We start from the raw sequence: 15,099 nt of genomic DNA, 5'->3' as shown, positions 1-15,099 counted from the left end.
TAATTACCAACTGGATGTCATGAGAATGTCCTATATTTAAACTACAACTTTTATTGCACAGCTATAATTCTTCCGTGCATGTTTCTGATGTGTATATTAAAACTACATGCCATGTATAAGTGCATAATTCGAAACCACCTATAGAAGTTCACATTTAGCAGAGTCCAGGAAATTTCCTCTGTGATGTCACCTTCCTTGCTTATGTACCAGTCCTAATAAAAAAATCAGGATTCTCCCAATAGAGCAATAATTAATAAAAGATAGATATTGTTGCACAGTGTATAGTTAATGTCGGATGTAGCTGAAACTCCAGCTTCAATGCTTGCTTCAGTTGCTTGTGCAGTTAAGTGAAGGTGTAATGTCATTTAAAACTCATATGGAAATTAACTATAAATGGAAACAAAGATTTTAGCATACCTAGGGAGGAATTCTAGTTACTGAGCATTGTTACAAACATGTATGTATCCTAAAGAACAGCCAGAGTGCTATCACAGCACAAAGGTTCCTTATTAAAAATAAAGGTGAGAGAAACCACAGCTGTATTTTTAGAAGGCATAAAAGTGCTAATGATACGACATCTGGGAAAAAAAGTTTAAAGGCTCAATACAGCAAATTATACTGCAGCACTATATCAGGCAGTGGGAAATGGACATTTTGAGCTGAGGGTATGTTAGTCACCAAAGAACGTAGCTGAGATGCCTTTGATTGGAGATGAGACAATGCAAAATCCCATTATCTAGCAGAGTTAGTAGAAATTTATTCCAAAGAGAAGCAGGTTGATTTTAGCCCTGTGATTCCTGCAGGGATTTATAACTAGAATTTATGGCATTTGTCTGCTTCTGATTATCTTTATGAAGAAATATCCCATAGCCAATATGAAGGTCTTTTTTATCTTGTGCTTTATGGATACTGATTTTTCAAGCTGTGTTATGAAATGATGAAAAATATATTTGACACGTTCAATTCATTTAAAAGACACACATGCCTAAGTTTAAGAAATGCAGAATTATTCCTTTTCCCAATAATTTTTATTAGTTTAAAATTAGAAACACAAAAAAACTAATACAAACTAAGGAAAATGTACAAAGAAAATAAAAGCACTAACATTTCTAACATTTCAAACAAAGATCTCTTTGTTCTGTATTACATATTTTGTCTATTAGCGAATCAGCAAAACTCCATTAAGAATTATCAGAAATAATAATTATCTTTTTCAAACTTTTTAAAAAATCTATTTCAAATTCCTTTGGTTTATACAATAATATCATTTTCTCTAAAAATACAAAAAAATCTCTTCTCTGTGTATATAAATTATATAAATTTGTCATTTACACTTAATCAAGAAAAAATCCATTAAGAGCTACCAAAAACAACACTGAAAATATTGATATTTAATCTCTTCAAAAAATGTTCCACAAATCAATTTCTTATCATTTTCTCTTTGTCTCCTTTCAGAAACTTGTAAAGTTAATGCTTCCTATTATTTTAACATTGTAGCTTATCACTTTCTCAAAAATATAAATAAATACAAAACATGCCTTATCTATAAACAAATCCCATTTAAACCTAGTTTAAAAACACCATAAACAGTATATTTTAACCTTGATCAAATAAGCCAACTATCTATCTATCTATCTATCTATCTATCTATCTATCTATCTATCTATCTATCTATCTATCTATCTATCTATCATCTATCCCCTCTCTCTTTTTTTTCTCTCTCTCTCCATCCAGCCATCTGTCCTTCCAGCCATCACATATATGTGTCTTGATGTTTATTCAAGTAATGTCCCAAAAACTGATTTCTTTTCATCTCTCTTAAATCTTTTCTCAGGAATAAGTATAACACATCTCTTTTGTAAGTCCAAGATCATAAAATTACCAAGTTACTCTTCTGAATGGAATTCTGCACATCCAAGACTTTTCTGATTTATTATTTGTGTGTGCTTTTTAGCTATTAAAACATCACCAAGTTTCATTTGTAGGTCCTGTATTACAACTTATTCCATAACATTTTTGTAGCTAGTCATATTAAAACCCATATTCAAAACAGGTTGATTCTCAGTTGCATACTACCTACCACAATTTTCATAATATTGTGTGTACATTAATGAATCACTGGCTCAGGAAAAGTATTAGTACTGGCTAATGCCCAGGAACTTAAGCAATCAGCATATGCAAAACTGTCCAAATACATAAGAAAGAATTCTGGAGACGCAGAAAAGGAAACCCAGAAATATTCACTAGTCAAACTAAGTGTAAGACAAAGTGAAGGTAAACAGAGGGTGCTACTAAGAGAGATTGGGAACATTTAGACAACCAATAGAGAGCATCTGGGAAAAAATAATTGGAGAGAAAAACTGCACTGCCAAAGGAAGGAAGAATGTGAATGATGCCATCATGAAACAAATTTCAGAAACAAGAGTGAATAGTAATAGAAGAATGGCATCTCCTTTATATTCCTGAATTGTTGGTTAACCATGTCCTGTTTCAGAAGAGAGTAGATAGAAGGAGGGGGGGGGTCTGGCTATCTCTTCTCTGACTGATCCAGTAAAATAGGTCAATGGGATTATAGTAGAAAGAATCACACAATGTTGGAGGTCTCATAATCCTACAAAAAGGAAAGGTAAATATGATCAAGCCTATAACTAGAATTTCTGGGAAAGGATTTCAACAAACTAACAGTAAGGAATTTTAGGCTGCATGCTGAGAGAAAAAAAGACATACTTAAATTTCAGGCAATCGTCTGAAATATTTGAAACTAGAATGAGTCCTATGGGGGAAAAAACCCCAGCCCTTTTCTCCTGTTTTAGCCGCAATTTGTGGAGGACCATATAGTGATAATTTTCAAATACTGGTTGCAGTTAGAAATGTTTTAGTTGCTATGTCTGTGCAACCATGCAGAAGGGCACCTGGCTACATCTCCACAAATGAGAATCCTGTGTTACTCCATGATTGAAGGTGAATTATTCATGGGAAAACGTGAGGCTCTGCTAAAAGTGTCTGCACCAAAAGATCCTTTGCTTACGGAGCAATGTTTAAATGCTCCTCCAGCATTGGGCCCTTTTAAATAAATACAAAATCAATTAACAACCTGCCATAATGATTGTAAACAATTCAAAGTTCTCCTGAGGAAGAGCCGTAAACTTCATTAGCAGACACAATAGCGCTTCTTTATTCTTTCCCACGAGAGAGAACTAGTTTGTCACCATGTCAGGGTGGAGAAACATTTGAAGTTGTCCAGAAGACTTGTGAAATCTGTCATCGCCTTTGGAAAGCAGAGAAGCACATCATTGCCATTAAACGCTTGGAGGGAATTGCCATTTCTCAGCACTGGAAAAGTGGAGGGCTGAGGAATTTGTTACCCCGGTTACTGAAAATGCCTGATTTCCCCCCCCCTCCCAATTATGTGGTGGATGCACTTTGATTTCCTTGGTAAGCAAAGAAAAAAGTGAGATGTGGAGGCATGAATTTTACTAGCTTATATCATAAGGGCTCACAATCAGCCAGTGTTCCTGACTTGTGTAGTTTATTTTGTCATTTATTTTATCCTTAAGCTACTTATTACTGTTGTTTGATTACTGTGTTAAACAAATTCCCTTGAACATGATCTCTGCTGGCTGGAGAAGATGGGCGGAAATCTTCCGTGTTTTCATGTAGCCTCTCTGTATATATTAATCAGTTTTACAAATCATTAAAAATAAGAGGAAATACATAACAATAATAATAATCTTTTACCACCATTTCATATTTTTCTGTGCAGTGTTACGTCTGAGCTTTTATATGTAGTTGTCCGCACAACTTCCCTCATTAATGAATTAAGTGCAACTTCCTTATATACTGTATATATTATCTGACCAAACTGAGAGTCCTAATAGATTATTTTTTAAAATAATCTTCCTACCAATGTGCTGTTTATAAAATTTTGGTAGATGAAACAGCGATGGTCAGTAATATCTTCCCTTCATTGGCCACTTTGGTGCCTATGAGAGTTCAGTTTAATAGATCCCAATATTTCATACTGCAATTGTACATTAGTTTGGTATCCTCTCCTTTAAACTGAAATAATCTGAAATCTACAAGTCTAACCTGGGATAAATTCCTCAGGCTGTATTTGGTGTAGAGGTTTGATGGCTCAGGAGAATGCAGAAACTTTTCCCATGACAAACAGCGATACAACATTTCAGCACGCTTTCTAAAATATACTTGCCTGCACAGACAAAAAAATTTGACACATGCAAGCAGCAGAATAGATTAACTTCAACCTAGTCCATAAACAATATAATAATGACAAAAATATTCTTCTCTGGATTTTTATGGTTTTTATGGCTTTTTCCAGTGCACACATAAATTACATATTTTGGCATTTGGTAGGCTACCTACAAAGGAATACTATTTTTGCAATTTCAGAACCTGAAAACTCAATATTAATAGCTGGGAAACTTTCCAGTTGAGTCAACAACTCCAGGTGTAATGTGGAAGCCAGCAAGATCATTCCTAATAATAGTATTATGACTTGGTTCTAAAATTACCTAACTACAGTTTCTGCACAGAAACTGGAGCTGTGTTCCTTTGGGCTATCAGTAGGCAGGACCTTTTCTTCCTATCATTTTTGAGAAGTGAAAGCTTTCCTTGGCTAAGGAATGAACTCTGGCTAGCTTTTTCGTTTTAATGACTTTGTAATTCTTTCTCAGCATTTAACCTGCTTGTCTTTTCAAGCATGTGCAAAACTATTGAAATAATTTATTTTTAATTATACTGGGTTCACAGCACATAATGAACTAGATTCCTTAACCAGAGTTGAAAAGTTGACAAGCAAGACAGTGGGCACATCTACACAGCGGGTTTTAATGTGCTGTCCTCCAGGTCATAAAATGACACAAAAATTTCCTGGCATAATTTGATGTGACTCTCTACTCTGCTTTAGAAATAAGACCAGCAACAGTCTTAATAGGATAGCGTAGAATAGATTAAGGTGCAGCAATTGGTGTAATTTTAAATTTTATTCTTCATTTATGCTAAAATGTTTATTAAAATAAGAGATGCTCATATGATAGAATGACTGAAGCAGAATTCAAATCAAATTCATCTTCTAAATGCTGTTTTTCTCATTGGCAATTGCCCATTTTATCAGTGTGTTTAATCTTGATCTGACTGGTTTTGACTGGTACAAGAATAATGTTTAGTCTGCCTTCTTTAAAAAAAAAAATTGAAGTCATCACCCAGTATCATATAATAATGTGGATCCAAAATGATACGTATGAAAAAATTACCTCCAGGGTAAATTATGACCGGAGTAGAGACTCTAAAAGTGTCATATTCCATTCCCCAATGGATTGCAGTCAGTTCAATTGTGATCAGCAATTAAAGTCAGCCAATCAATTGCAATCAGCACATGTTTTACTGTATATTGGTTAGCTACTGAAAACTGCTAGTTTGGGCTTCCTGAGACAATATTAAATAGATCAACTAGTGTCTGTCTGCAGCACGGTTGTTGGCTGAAGAACAGCTCAAAGGCAATCTTTTCCAGAAATGTGATGAGATAAAATTGAAAAGCAATTAATAAGTACAGCTGGCTAACACTTATGGGGAAAGTAAGTAGCTTCTCCTGAGTTTTTTTTTTAAACAGGTTCAGCGAAGTCCCAAAGTTTTTGCAAGTGCAGCCTCAATATTTTAAAAAGAAAATCTTTCAGCGAAGAAGAGGTTAAAGGGAAAAATAGCAATAGCAGTAGACTTATATACCGCTTCATAGGCCTTTCAGGCCTCTCTAAGTGGTTTACAGAGAGTCAGCATATTGCCCCCAACAATCTGGGTCCTCATTTTACCCACCTCGGAAGGATGGAAGGCTGAGTCAACCCTGAGCCGGTGAGATTTGAACCGCTGAACTGCTGATCTAGCAGTAGCCTGCAGTGCTGCATTTAACCACTGCGCCACCTTGGAAAACCAGTGAAAACTACATATACTCTGGGTCTGTATAGCTAACTTTCTGTTAACTTCCTCTTTCTCAAGCATTGGGTTAGGATGAGAATTGAGCTGTAAGGATGATTGATCTGGCACATAGTGGGAAAAGCACTTCTGTTTTAAACTATATTTTTATGAATCACGGTGGGCCACATAGAGTCAACATATGGCTGGCCATATGAGTCCTGCAAATAAGTCCATAAATGATTGATTGAATTTCTTGGAAGAAGCACCACTGGTTGATTATAAGCCTACATAAATAAGGCCAATTCATTTCTCTTCGTGTCCAATTTATTTTAGTATATTACAGCTATAAAACATCCCAGGTCTTTGTTTTGCTGGATGGATTGTTATATTCTTTTAGAGTATAATTGGAAAAAGAGCGGCTAGAATGTAAACATAATTACCTGACAGTTTGCCTATCACCTTGGCTAAAAGACTTCACTCATTAATTTAAAAGTAAATGATTACACCATTTAGAAAAGCCTTAAGCTTTTGGTCTCTATTGATCAGCATTAACACTTAGGAGTTTGAGGCAAGATGTTTTCCCCACAAGAATTAGCTGGAGATATCGAGACATGAATCCGGCATTTTCTTGTCTGCAGAATCTTTGTACTCTTTCCCAACAAAATGTCTTGTCCCGTGTTGAAATTAATTTTCATTAATGAAGTGAAATGAATGAATAAATTTTCATTTAATTAAAGGGTGGCGGGATGGCTCCATGGTTAAGATGCTGGGCTTGTCAGCTGGAAAGCCCAGATTCGATACTCGCGGGCCATGTGAGTTCCCACACTCGCCCCAGCTCCTACCCACCTAGCAGTTTGAAAGCATGCAAATGCAAGTACATAAATACTATGTTTCTCCCAAAATTTTATTTTTATTTTATCTTATTTTGTTTTAGCCCCCAAATAAATACTTGGCCATGTTTTTTTGGGGGGTCTTATTATTTTTGAGGTGCAGGAGGCGGCGAGTGTGGTCATCTCAGGGCCGCTGCTATGTTGCAATATTTTCAGGGAGGGTTTATATTTGGGGGGTTTAAGCGCATGTGCGCTTAAAAGCTCGACTGGGCTTATTATCCAGGGAGGTCTTATTTTCAGGGAAACAGGGTGTCACTTTGGTGGGAAGGTAGCAGCGGTCTTTGACATCATGCTGTCCTCATCTCTGAGGAAATATCCTCGGACAACACTGGCTTAATGGCCTTGAAACAAAAATGAGCACCACCCCCTATAGCCCCCAATGACTAGCAGTTTAAAATCTGCAGGGACCTTCCCTTTCTAATGAATAATTTTTCGTCTGTTTTAGATGGTTTACACATGCTTTCCTAAAGTAAGAGAGAGAAAAATATATACACAGAGACACTCATACACCTCTGATAATTTGTTGTACTACAGCATATAATAAAATAGCCTTTTTTTTAAAAAAAGAGGAAAATTGTTTTGCCTTCTATATGCTTTTCATAATGTTTTTTTCATAATTTTCAAGACATTTTACCTTACCTTTGACTTCTACCAATGATTGATCTTGGGAAGTTGGATTATTCTAATATTCTATTTAATTTATTAGATTATTAGAATATTCTAATCTAATAATCTAATAAATTGAATTTCACACCTGAGATGTAATTGCAGTTTTAGATAGCATTGTTCTAAATCCTACAATGTGGCTGTGTCAGTGTCTGAAGTGGTGCTTATATTTGACACACATAATCACTCCTTTGGCACTGCTTTTCCAAAATGGCACTTCTCCCTCTCCAGACTTCTAAAAGTAACATGGCCATGTTCCTTACTTTGATATTTTGTTTGGCAATTCCAATGTGAAAACATAACTCCTCCAGCTCTTCCAATCACTCACAGGAAACACCAGAGGCTTTGGCTTGTGGCAATACTTGGGCAGAAGCCACTGCTAGCTCCTAGAACTGCTGGATGATGCTTCCAAGTACAGGCAGTCCTCATTTGCTGGCCACAACTATAACCAGCAACTCTGTCATTGAAACGAGCACTAAGTGAAACTGCAACTGTGTTTATGATCTTCATTCAGCTTTCCTTTGGATTATAGATTTGCCAAGGCCATAAATGCAAGGACTCAAAGTTATCTTTTCATTGTTGTCATAACGCGCAAGTGGTCACTGTATGAGGCAGTTGCTAAACAAGGACTACTTGTAAAGTGAAGGATCTCATTATCAAATCACATTGCTTAAGTATCTCAACAAAGCAAATTATGTCATCTCCCTGGTGCTCTGCTCCTCGTTGAGGTGAAGCATGGATGTCTCACAGGCTCCTAATGTAATATTTACTTTGAAGTATTCAGTCCTTTTGCATTTGCTCATTTGCCATAAAGCAAATGTTCAGAGAGCAGGGGTCATCCTGGGTCAATGGGGCCAGATGGTAGCAGAAAATGTGCTTAATAAACACCAGCTACCAGCCTCTTTAGCAGATACTTTCAACTGAAAGTGATTCTTTTCCAAGATGATTTCCACAGAGTTCTCTTTAGCAAGATTTATTGAGGTGAGGAAATAGAATTGTCAAAGTTTCAGCAGCAGAACTATATTCAATTTATAATCAATTATTCATGAGAACATAAGACAGGGAAGAGCTGGAAAGACTCCCTACTTTTCTCCAAATATTTGCCCTGGAGTTTAGGAACAAGAATGGGAATAGGAGGCCTCTGGGAAGCAAAGTTCTCCCATCTATAGCCTTAACACCCATACTGCTATTCGTTGTTGGAATAGCAATGTGGAAACTCAGATTTAAGGCTAATCTGAGGCTGAATGGGCGGCTTTCGGCCTGACACTCTCTGAGCCCAATGCACTCCATTGGACTACTGTTGTGGGAAAAATTCAATATTGAATATGTTGCCTTGAATTCTTGGAGGAGTGGCAGGATTGGAATATAACAGGGTAGACACACATTCAAATATTAAGAATTAAAATGGTTTCTGAGACACATCTCTCTACAGTTTTCATACGCACCTACATTCATACACATACAGAGCACTAAGCTGGGCATACACAGAGCACAGTACAACTTTATTTTTCTCTTAACTTCTAGGTAGGGTTGCTTCCTTTCTCTCAGAGTAGACCTTAAGGCAATCTGCCATGCAGCTTCTCAGAAGTTAGTGTTGGCTATATATTATTAACCACACTATTCAGCAGATACCATCTCTTGTGTGTTACCTAAAGCAGCAGTCCCAACCTTTTGGGTGCAAGGGATCCATTCCATGAAGAAGTTTTTTTCACTGACCAGAGGGAGCATGATTTCACACGCTGCTGGTATCCTGCACATGTGCAGATGGGGCTTCGGTCATTTGCGTGATCCAATTTCTGGAGTGGCACAGACTGCTGCTGGTCTGGGGCCTAGGGGCGCCTGATCTAAAGAGTAAAATCTAGGGATGGATAGCAAGATAAATCCTAATGTTAACATATTTATGCAAGATTGGGAAATGCCTATGTATTGGATTTGTATTGTATCTTTTCCTCACTGAAGGAAGCCTTTTTGACTGAACAAGAGCAGTTCTGTCTCATCCCTAGTAAGCATTCATTTTGTCAAGGTTTACATGAGGTTAGACTGTACATCTTGGTTTTCTAAACTCCAAGCGCCTCATTAAAAATTGGCTTACTTAGCTCTGAGACATTATTCAGCTAGATCAGACAAGAATGAAATATGCTCACACGTGATTTGCCACTGCTATAGGTAGAGGTCAACACATTACGTATGCAGGTCTGTGCTTCAACTTTTAAATCCTAGGAATTTTCTTTCTGCCTTTCTGAGTCAATGAAACTTTGGGCCTAATCTGTGTTGACATAATTCTTTTCTCTACTAACTGTTGACTCCTTATCAGCTTTATTCTTTAAAATCAATGTATATATTCTGCATGTATATGCATAAGCAATATCAAACAAAGATTTAAATAGATTTCTTGGACTTTAACCCTTATTGTTAGCCATGAGTTGAAGCTGTTGCGTGTACACAGGGTTATTTATTGAGAAACAAGAATTAGATGTTTCAAACACTAAAAGGAAAATGGCTTCAGAAACCTGCTGCTCATCAACAGAATTAATGGATCTATTATCTGATGCTGTTGAGGTGTACTGTTTATAGCAAATTACTATTCTATTCCATGGAAACACTTCTGCATTTCTGCTGAGAAAAGAGAAGCTGTAAAGACACAGGCAATGCAAGGCTTGGGGCATTAGGAAGATTGCACATTGGCTTGGTGTTCTACTATAGGAAAAGGGTGCAGTCCTTCATTTCTCAATGCAGTGTGAAATAGTATCTTGTTACTTAAATTGGTTTAGATGACTATCGAGATTGCTATTTTTATGCACTTCTTTCAATGGAAATCATATTCATTTGCAAAGTGATTACATCAGCAAAGCTCTGTGGATACCAAGGTCAAGCTGGATCGCTTGTGAATAAAGCAATTCAGAGAAGTAGAGGACTGACACGGAAGAGAAAATAGGAAGGATATAGCACTGTATCATTAAGCTACAGCACAGCTAATTTATTTCATAAAAGCTGATTTTCCTATCAAAAATCATGCCAGGTTAATTTTCCACTGCCATATACATCCCATGGTAAATGAATTATTGGGATATAATTTTTGGAATTCTTCATTTTAGCTTGTTATAGTTATTCTGCTTTTCAGGATCACAATCTTAGAAAGTGTAGCATAACGGTTACCTGATTGCATCCAGTAAAAACTCATTTTTTTAAAAAAGTGGATGAATCCATTTTAGAATACACAGTAACAAGTTGGAAGAGAGCATGGAGGTATTCTAGTCCAACTCCATGTTCAGGCAGCAGACCCTACATTCTGGAGAAGTGGATTTCCCTTTTTAAAAACCTCCAGCACCCACAACTTCTGGAAACAAGCTGTTTCACTGATTATTTTCACAGTCAGGAAGTGTCTCCTTAGTTCTAGGTTTGATTTCTCCTTCATAAGCTTCCATCTGTTATTTCTTGTCCTGTCTTCAGTGCTTTGGAAAATAGATTTACAGTATTCCAAATAGGATCTTAACAAAGCAGTATAAAATGGCACTAAAACTTCAAGTGACCTTGATACTATCCCTCTGTTCATGCAGCCTAGGATTGCATTAGCTTTTTTGGCAGCTACAGCAAACTGCTGGCTCATATTTAAGTGGTTGTTCACTAGATCTCCAAGATCCCTCTCACTGTTACTGCTGTTGAGCCATGTCCTACCGATTCTATTCATGTGCATTTGATTTTTCTTGCTTGAGTGTAAAATCTTATTTTTCTCACCACTGAATTGCATTTTTGTTGGAGAGGGCCCAGTGTTCAAGTCTTTCAAGATCCAGAAGGATCTTGAGTCTATTTTCTAAAGTGTTGGCTATTCTCTCCAGCTTCCTGTTACCTGCAAATTTGATGAATTCCCCTTCTATCCCCTTATCTAAATAATTTATGAAGTTGTTAAAAAGCACTGGGCCTAAGACAGAACCTTGGATTGCCCCGCTGTATGCTTCCCTCTATGTAAATATTGTTCAATTGAGGATTATATATTGAGTGTGGTTGATCAACCACTTATGAATCTATATGGTGGTGAGGCTGTCTATCCCATATTTTTCTACTATATCTTACCAAGAAATAGGTGATGGTCTACTTTGTCTATTGTCTTATTGAACTCCAGGTATACTATGTCCAAAGCATTTCTTTGGTCCAATTTAATCACCTTGTCAAACAATGCAGCAAGGTTTCTCTGACGTAATTTGTTCTTGACAAGCCCATGTTGGTTTTCAATAATAGACTTGCTTGTTTCTAAGTGTTTGCAGATCTGTTGCCTGATTATCTTTTTCAAGATATTCTCAGGTATTGATGTCAGGCTGATTCATCTGTAGTTTTCTGGTTGCATTTTTTAAATTTTACGTTATTATATCATTTGTTTTATTTGTTTTATTCTTTTTTTCTTTTGAAGATGGGAACCGTATCACTTCTTTTGCACTCCTCTGGTAATTTCCCCATGTCCCAGGATCTTTGAAATGGATCAATGGTTCTGAGATCACATCTGTCAGCTCCTTTAGAACTTTATAACTGGAATATGCATCATCTGGTTGGTTGGTTGGTTATGGTGTATTCTTCATGGTAACAATAAAATTCTATGGAATTATAGAGATGTTGTATTTACTGTTCTGTTTAAATCTGAGTTATGGAGGTAAAATTGTAAATTGCTGAATCTGATCACATTGGAGCAGACTATAAGCCGTGCAAAATAATGTAAATAATTGAATATACCTGGAATGAAAAAGTAGGTTAGAAGTATAAATACAAGCAATCTCTAAACCATCAGCCCCAGGGTATTTCCACTGACACAAGCTTACTTTGAAACCACAGTGATGGGCAGCAATTTAAATAATTTCTTCCAGCTTCCCAATTAAGTGCCAGATTTTAGGATAAGTTGTCATAGCACTTACTTAGGAACTGCCATGTTTCTTCAACACATCTGGTGTCCCAATATACACTGCAGCCTTCAGCCTATGCTAGGAACATATATGTTCAGTGGAACACCATTAATTTGGCATAGCTTTGGTTATTCTGACAAGGAAACAGGCATGTGCTCTACATCCTTTGATCAGCATTCAAACAAATTTATCTAATTACATCTCAAATACTCCAGACATTTCAATAGTTACATCCTACTCACGCTTACTTCCATATAAACATAGAATTAGATGATAAATAACAAAATTAGTAAGTGATAATCATAAAAACTAATTAATGCAAGGAATGTTTAACTATCAAAATGGTATATAGGAAGAATTTTGATAAAGTGTCGCCAAAAAGCACTGGAACAGAACCATCTATGCATCATGTTTGAGAGGATGGATGCGTTGACATCATCCCACAGGCCTGGGAAAATTAAGCACTTAAGAGCTTTATCTTTAAATGAGATGGTAGGCATTCATTCAAGAGGCTGCCTTAGCTTTGTGGCTCATTCCGCTCTTCTGAGAGTTTGTTTGCAAAGTCTTGAAAACTGGGACATCTGAGTTCAATCGAAGATTTAGGGAGAATGACAAGGATGGTATTTTTTCAAATAGTTTGATCTCCAGTTAGGGTTACATTATAATGCTTAATTAATTAATTTTAAATAACTAATAAACGATGCTGCCTTGGAGGATCTCTGGGCTTCATTTTCTAGAATATTCTATGGCTTCCCAAACTCTGTAACACTGAAAGAGGTTGCAGTACATTTGAATGAGGAGTGGAGTTTTGACAAAAATCAAATAGGTATTGGGTTATTTGAAATAATGAAAAATTAGGCTCAGCACTGTTGTAAGATAGGATAAATTACTGAAATAACTTTTCATACAGGTAGTCCTCGACTTACAACCATGATTGAGCCCAAAATTTCTGTTGTTATATCAGACATTTGTTAAGTGAGTTTTGCCCAATTTTACGACCTTTTTTGCCACTGTTGTTAAGTGAATCACTGCAGTTGATAAGTTAGTGATACGATTGATAAATGAATCTGGCTTCCCCATTAACTTTGCTTGTCAGAAGGTCATAAAAGATGATTACATGACCCCGGGATACTGCAACCATCATAAATAAAACTCAGTTGCCAAACATCTGAATTTTGATCACATGAGCATGGAGGTGCTGCAAAGGCCGTGTGAAAAATGGTCATAAATCACTTTTTTCGGTGATGTTGTAACTTTGAATGGTAACTAAATGAAGTCAAGGACTACCAGTAGTTCCTTCTACATTTCTGCCTAAAGCAAAAGAGAAAGGAACATGAGCCAAGATATTTGGATAGGAAACCAGTTTCTTTTATTTTGGGCTACCTTGAATCTAAGTGACCTTGGTGATTCTGCAATAAGGCAAGTATCTCCAATGTAGAGACACTACCTCAAGGCTAATGAATAATGCCAGGAATGGCATTCTGGGCAACAAAGCCCCAAGGTGTTGGGCTAAGTTTGCAAAATTCTACCGATGTAGCTTTACAATAAATTAGAATTTGCTCATCTGATTTCGATTCCTGTCTGGTTTACTTAGCTAGGCTGACATCAAGAGCCATGGCGGCACGGTGGTTAGAATGCAGTATTGCAGGTTAATTTTGCTGACTATCAGCAATTTGATCCTGATAGGCTCAAGATTGATTCAACCTTCTGTCCTTGTAAGGTTGGTAAAAGGAGGATCCAGATTGTTGGGGGCAATATGCTGACTCTATAAACTGCTTAAAGAGGGCTTTAAAGCACTGTGAAACAGTATATATAAGTGCTATTACCATAGCTATCAATGTTGCAGGTCTGAAAGTATAATCTTCCCCCTCCCATTTCTCTTTATATCATGAGAATCTAGGAAGGGTCTCTTCAGAGCCTCTTGCCCCACCCACTATCCAGTTGAGAGCTATGCTGTCTTTATCTCACCATTCCCTTGGCAGTGTCTCTTGGCTCAATCTGTCAAGGTGTTTTCCACCTTGTGCTCATCTGAGGTCCTCTATCTTCATATGTCACAAACTCCTTAGTAAACTAAAATATTTAACAGAGGTCTTCTCCTGGTTAGTGTGGATACACATGGGAAAGAAGTGGTGCTGAGGAAAAGCATATATCCCAAAAGTAAAATTATTTCTTCTTTTGATCAGGGGGGGGAATGACATTTATTCACTTGTTACATCCTTTAACTGAATTATTTTAACTGACCTTTAGAAAATGTTACAATTAAAATTTCTTTTTGGCATTATGTTTTAAGAGGCTTTATATATTAATATCTAAAATTAGAGGCAAACTGTGTAACATTAAAAAAATATTACTGTTGAGTAAAAGCGGATATACATTGAAAGAATATATATTACTCTGTCATATTCCACACTACATATGGTAGATCAATATACTGTACCTACAAGGTAAATTAAAAGGAAAAAAGAGGGAAGATGAAAAAAGAATATTGAAAGAAGAGAAATGCAAACAGAAAAGATTGAAAAAAATAATTAAACAGGTGTAATAGGTATGCAAAAGTTATTATTAAAAATGTGAGAATATTCACATATTGAAATTGTGTTACACTTTTCTACTTCATTATTATGATTCATTGCATCATTCAGGAAGTTTAGGTTGGATTTAACACTTTTATCTACCTAGTTTTTTTCAAAGGATGTAAGCTGTTTGAAGTAAAGTTGCCTTTTGCA

The sequence above is a fragment of the Thamnophis sirtalis genome, unplaced genomic scaffold (genome assembly GCF_051295495.1).
Source record: "Thamnophis sirtalis isolate CommonGarterSnake01/CBP01778 unplaced genomic scaffold, rThaSir2_p1.2 scaffold_5, whole genome shotgun sequence".
Lineage (NCBI taxonomy): Eukaryota > Metazoa > Chordata > Lepidosauria > Squamata > Natricidae > Thamnophis > Thamnophis sirtalis.
The sequence above is the reverse complement of the archived record's forward strand: the minus strand, read 5'-3'. Positions refer to the sequence as shown.